We start from the raw sequence: 6,551 nt of genomic DNA, 5'->3' as shown, positions 1-6,551 counted from the left end.
CATAGTTCAAAGGCCTCAATTCATTGGCACTCAGCCTTCCTTATGGTCCAACTTTGAACTAGAAGATTAATTCATTTCAAGATAGATAGATAGATGCTGTTGTTAGTTGTGAAGTCGTGTCTTGACCCATCACGACATCATGGATAACGTTCCTCCAGGCCTTCCTGTCCTCTACCATCCTCTGGAGTCCATTTAATCTCACGCCAATTGCTTCAGTGATTCCATCCAGCCACCTCGTTCTCTGCTGTCCCCTTCTTCTTTTGCCCTCAATCGTTCCCAGCATTAGGCTCTTCTCCAGTGAGTCCTTCCTTCTCATTAGGTGGCCAAAGTGTTTGAGTTTCCTCTTCAGGATCTGGCCTTCTAAAGAGCAGTCAGGGTTGATTTCCTCTAGGACCGACTGGTTTGATTGCCCTGCAGTCCAAGGGACTTGTAGGCAAAAGAAGAAGGGGACGGCAGAGAACGAGGTGGCTGGCTGGAGTCACTGAAGCAGTTGGCCACTGAGCCACCACATCCCAAACACAGTAGATGGTACACGGTACATACATATATACATACACAGTAGATGGTAACTCCTCGTTAAACCTTGGTGTGGTCCAAAAAAGTCAAGTTGGAGCAGACCCACTTTATCTGCAGATGGGAGATTGCCAAAAAATCCCATGGATGTCTGATAATCTGAAGTTTGGGTTGGTGGATGGGTGAGAAGTCTTTTCCAGATAACGACAAATCAACTCCATGCTATCGTCAAAGAGACTAAATGGACATGTCTTTGAGTCAAGGGGGGGAAAAAGAGTCCAGATGCCCTCTACTGTTCAATTACAATCTGTGCAACTGACAAAGTTCTTTCAGCCTAAGGTGGAAAGGGGGAGGAATGATAAAAGAAAAGTGGTGAAGAATTTGAAGGCAAAAATCTGAATTATTATTCAGATTGGAATTATTAACTGGAAAGGCCAAAAAAAAACCCCACACATTCTTCCAGTTTCTAACTTCTCGGCTCCTGAAGTCCCCTGGAACCAAGTGAATCCAGGAGTTCTTGATAGAGCTCTTCAGGTGTCCTTCAGAAGATCCAAGAAAGAAGAAGAACTGTTCCAACTGCCAGATATAATCGTAGCTCCTTGGCTATTTGGATATTGAGATTAAACCCTGAGTGCAACGTACAGAGCAGGGGTCTCCAACCTTGGCAACTTTAAGCCTGGAGGACTTCAACTCTCAGAATTCTCCAGCCAGCTTTGCTCCAGGCTTAAAGTTGCCAAGGTTGGAGACCCCTGATATAGAGGGTTCTTTTGACTCATTTCCTCCAGCCATGTATATGAAGAGAAGAGAGATGACTAAGAAGACACACCTATTTCAACAGAAGATCAGGGGCTGTCTCAGCTTACGAACTTGGCTAAGGTCTTCTCAAGATGTTATTATTTTTTAGAGACAAGGGATATTAGACGTGTTCCTGAATCTCTTTCGAATTGTAGAAGTCATCCATTGAGACTTTTCTAGTCCTCTTTTATAAAAAGGTTTACGAGCCAAGTCTTTACCCTAGGTGGTGTTTAGAGCCGTTGTGTTTAAAAGAGTTAACTTTATTATTCATTGGTTGAATGTGTATATTTATGTCTGCATGTTATTGAGTTCCTCTACTGGCATGGGCTGTCTTCAACACTCTTGATGGTTGGCAAGAAACAGAGAAATCAAACGAATGGAATGGAATGGAACAGAAGAGGGAGAAGGAGAAGGAGAAGAATGAGAAAAGTAGAAGCAGAGAAGAAGGAAGGAGAGTAGAGTAAAGTAGGGTAGAGTAGAAGGGAATGAAGTGGAGTGGAGTGGAGTAGAGTAGGCATAAGAATAGAATAGACATAAGAATAGAGTAGAGTAGGGTACAGTAGAGTAGGGTAGAGTAGGATAGAGTAGAGATGAAGGGAATGGAGTGGAGTGGAATAGAGTAGAGTAGAGTAGAGTAGACATAAGAATAGAATAGACATAAGAATATGGTAGGGTAGGGTAGGGTAGAGTTGAGTAGAGTTGAGTAGAGTAGAATAAAATAGAAAATAGACCCATGGGTGGACAAAAATAGCGGAGATGGAAAAAATGGTTGGATGGAAAATGAAAGATGTAGATGAGGACGTAAGGGAGGAATATGGGTGCTAAATTAAAAAAGAGAAGGGAAGTTTCCAAAAGGGTGAGAGATGATGGATAAAAAGGATTTCTTTAAAAAATAATAATAATGTACTGAGAATTAGAACAGACTAAATAGATTAAAAAATTAGAATTAGGGAGAATATTGTTATACATATTTTTGTATAACATTTAAAGTGAACGTCAGAGTCTAAGATTAGACTTTGAAAAAGGATATTAGATACGCTCAAGAACAGTGTTATGACTATTAGGATGTAGTAAATACTGATTAATTGAAAAATGAAGGAATATGCGCCGATATTAATAAATTATATATATATATATATATAAATTTTCTTACTTCTTCGTAGGGTTTATGTGTGTTTTTCTTCTAGCCAGGTTTTCCCTACGTAACCAAGTGGATGTGATTCTGCTGAGCTGGAGCTACCAAAAAAACCTTGGTTACGTAGGGAAAACCTGGCTAGAAGAAAAACATATATATATATATATATATATATATATATATATATATATATATATATATATATATATAAACAATAGACCATGTTCGTTTGATTAATGTAGTAATTCTTATTTGTATTAATATGGGTTTTGTATCAAAATGAATGATACTCAGATGGCACACTGTCCATGCAATGATATTGATGATATTGATATATGTTTAAAAATAAAAAAAATTACCTCCCCCAAAAAAGAAAATAGAACAGAGGAATAGAATAGAAAATATAAAATAGAATAGAATAATAGAATAGAAAATAGAACAGAATAGAATCAAAGAAGAGAATAGAGAATAGAGAATGGAATGGAATGGAACGGAATAGAACAGATTAGAATAGATTAGAATAGAACAGAACAGAACAGAACAGAACAGAACAGAACAGAACAGAACAGAACAGAACAGAACAGCTTTTATTTGACAAAGTGTGATTAGACAAACAAGGAATTTGTCTCTGGTGCTGAAACTCTCAGTATACATGCAAAGCAGACTAATAATAATACCAATAAGAGCGGGCAGTACAGAAGATAATAAGGATAATAATACTGTAGCCATATTACATGGGTAAATATGCATAGACATTTTAGACAGTACTGTGGGAAGTAGGTGTTCAGGAGGGTGATGCCACGAAGGGGGGAAAAAAAACACACGAGTGAAATAAAAGTGAAATATTGGAGTAAATTATCTTGCACCTTGAGGAAATCCAGCGTCCATTTTTTTTTTCATCGCTTTCCAGAATTCCAAAACCCGAATCAAGGATGATTGACGTGATGCAAACAAGGTTCCTATCAAACTTGGACGTGCCAAACAAAGGATAAAGCGAAAGACATCACACGTTAAACTTAAGATGTTTATTGATTGCTAAGATGTAGGTCTAACGGGAGCTGGAGTTCAGGAGGGATCCAGGACAGCAGAAAAAGAGAAAAGTAACCTTCAACCTAAAATGCATTTCGAAATGACTTGGAGAGAACAAAAGAAATTAGGTTCGCCGAGTTAATAGCAAAGTTTTCTTCTACGGACTGACTTATGATTCTCTACTGAATCTCAGAGAAAGAACTAAGCGGGAACTCCGTTGTCAAACATACTGTATTTTTCGGAGTATAAAACACACTTTTTCCCCCCTAAAAGAGGATGAAAATTTGGGCGCGTCTTATACACTGAATGTAGCTCTGCCCATGCGCCACCCCACTGGAAAATGGGGCACGCAGAGGCAGCAATAGGCTATGGCAATCCCTGCAGCCTGAAACAGCTGATTTTTGGGAGGCTGATCCAACCGACAATCAGCTGCTTGTGCTAATCAGGTTGTGCTGAAAATGAAAATGAAACAGGCTGTTTGCTGAAAGGAAGAAAATTGCTGGGAGGCAGAGGCAGATTTTTTTTTTCTTGTTTTCCTCCCCAAAAAAGGTAGGTGCGTCTTATTGCCCGGAGTGTCTTATACTCCGAAAAATATGGTATGTTTTTTTGAGACTTCGAAAAGCAAGCAAAACATGGGTTATTTTAATGCAAACTTCATCGGCCTTTCTCCCACTTCCTTCATTTTGCAGGCGATCCCTGCCTCTAACTCGCTGAATTCTGACAACCGACAAAGGGGAGTCAAGTAACCCCAAATCATAATCAAAAGAAAAAGAAAAAGAAACCAGAGAAATGTGAGAATGATGGCTGGAGGAATAGCTTTGAGATGGCTCTTGCACTTCATTTTTCTACAAAATTGTTTTTCTTGTGCATCAAATTCAGGCTCCCGTGCTCAAACTGGCCTGAGTCTCACCGTTCAAAAAAACCGCAGAGCCCTTCTCAAACCTGCAATAAAAAGGATGGAGCGTGTGTGATTTCTCACCTCTCGATCAAAATTGGCAGGGCCGACTCACTTACCATTTCTGTTTCCAAGCTTAGCCAAGGTGAGCTGCGAATTCTCTTGGTTGTCTTGGTTCAAAACAATGTCTAGGAGAGGGGTCAGCAACCCGCGGCTCTGGAGCCGCATGTGGCTCTTTCATCCCTCTGCTGCGGCTCCCTGTCGCTCAAAATATGCGTTACAACCGCCAATGGGTGATACCCACCGGCATGCGATTTATTAAGCTTTTCAACTCCCGGTAGGCCAACCATGGCTAAATCCAAGAAAAGAAAAGTTTCAGAAGAAAACAGAACGTTTAATTCAACTACAGATGCTAGTTTTGCGGCCGCTCAAGAAATAGTCAGGCACGGGAAGGGTTTTGTGGCTCCCGGTGTTTTCTTTTCTGTGGGAAACGGGTCCAAATGGCTCTTTGAGTGTTTAAGGTTGCAGATCCCTGGTCTAGGACTTGGCCTTCCTTTGGATCGAGAGATGCACCACTCTAGAGGTGCCTTGGATCCTGCCCCCAAATAGGGTCACAAAACAGACCAACCGCATGGATAAGCCAAAATGCCAACCAGGGCTTTTGAGGGTTTATGTTCTTTCACAAGCGCAGCGATTCGCTTTTTAACTGTGGCAAGAAAGGTCGTAAAATCGGGCAAAACTCACTTAGCAAATGTCTCACTTAGCAACAGAGATTTGAGGCTCAATTACGGCTGTAAGTCGAGGACTATCTGGGTAAAGAATTCAGCCATCTCTGTTCCCATCCCACCCGAAACTGCTTGCTCTCATTGATGGACAAGGCAAGTTTAACAGAGTCAGGAAAACAAACCAGCAAGCCGGCGTTGTGAACACTTGTGAACAGTTACCGTTGTCGCTGATATAATATGGGTGCCCCAGTTATATTTAGCAAGCTCTGAGTCATCGGGGCTGCAGTCATTCAGGCAAAGTGCAGGCAGAAAACATCGCCAAATTTGATCTTCTTTTTTCCCCCTTTTGCAAAAAATAGCAATAGCGCTTACAGCCCTCTCTGAGCTGATTGCCCCCCCCCCCAATAAAAAAACAATCTGGGTCCTCATTTTACAGACCTCGGAAGGATGGAAAGGCTGAATAAACCTTGAACTGGTCAGAATCGAACTGCTGGCAGTCGGCAGAGTTAGCCTGCAATACTGCAGTCTAACCAGCGCACACCATGGAAGGAAGGAAGGAAGGAAGGAAGGAAGGAAGGAAGGAAGGAAGGAAGGAAGGAAGGAAGGAAGGAAGAAGGTGGGAGGGTGGGCAATGAGGAGGGAGGGAGGGTGGGCAATGAGAAGGGAGGGAGGGAATGAAGGGGAGAAAGGAGGGTGGGAGAGAAGGGAGGAAGGAATAGCAATAACACTTACTTATATACCACTTCAAAGTGCTTTACAGTCCTTTCTAAGCGGTTTACAGTCTTGCCCCCAACAATCTGGGTCCTCATTTTGCCCACCTTGTAAGGATGGAAAGCTGAGTAAACCTTGAGCCGGTCAGGAAAATAAATAAATCTCTTGAACACCTTGCATTTATTTTGTAGGAAGCTCTGAAATGAACTAAAAGATGATTAGAAAACGGCTAGGTAGGATTTCGCATGCCTGAAGTGCCTGGGCTATAATGCTGTTTGTTTGTTTTTTAAATGTTTCTCGTAATTCCCATTATTTTATTGTTTTAATGTTAGAAAGCAGAGAGACTGCCAATATTGCAAAGGCCTGGGCACAGATGAAAGGGAGAAGGTGGATCTTCCCAACCAGCTTGGCTGTAATCCTGATCAATCTCAGCTAACCAACCTCCCTCTTTTTAGCCAGCGCAAAACCCTATTCGGAGCCGTCTGTAGGAGATTCTTGAAAGCTGTTGCTGTAGCATCGTGAAAAGAAATATGCATGAAAGACGGAAACCGGCAAGGACTGCATTTTTAGGAAGTCTGTGTGTATCCAAACCATTTTTCCCTATTGTACTGAGGATGTCAAGCTACCACTTTTTTTTTTTTTTTAAATTTGATTTATATGTCGCCCTTCTCCGGAGACTCAGGGCGGCTTACAGTGCGTTAAGCAATAGCCTTCATTCTTTCTTTTGTATATTTTTATACAAAGTCAG

The sequence above is a fragment of the Pantherophis guttatus genome, chromosome 17 (assembly GCF_059756535.1).
Source record: "Pantherophis guttatus breed Tessera chromosome 17, ASM5975653v1, whole genome shotgun sequence".
NCBI classification, from domain to species: domain Eukaryota; kingdom Metazoa; phylum Chordata; class Lepidosauria; order Squamata; family Colubridae; genus Pantherophis; species Pantherophis guttatus.
The sequence above is the reverse complement of the archived record's forward strand: the minus strand, read 5'-3'. Positions refer to the sequence as shown.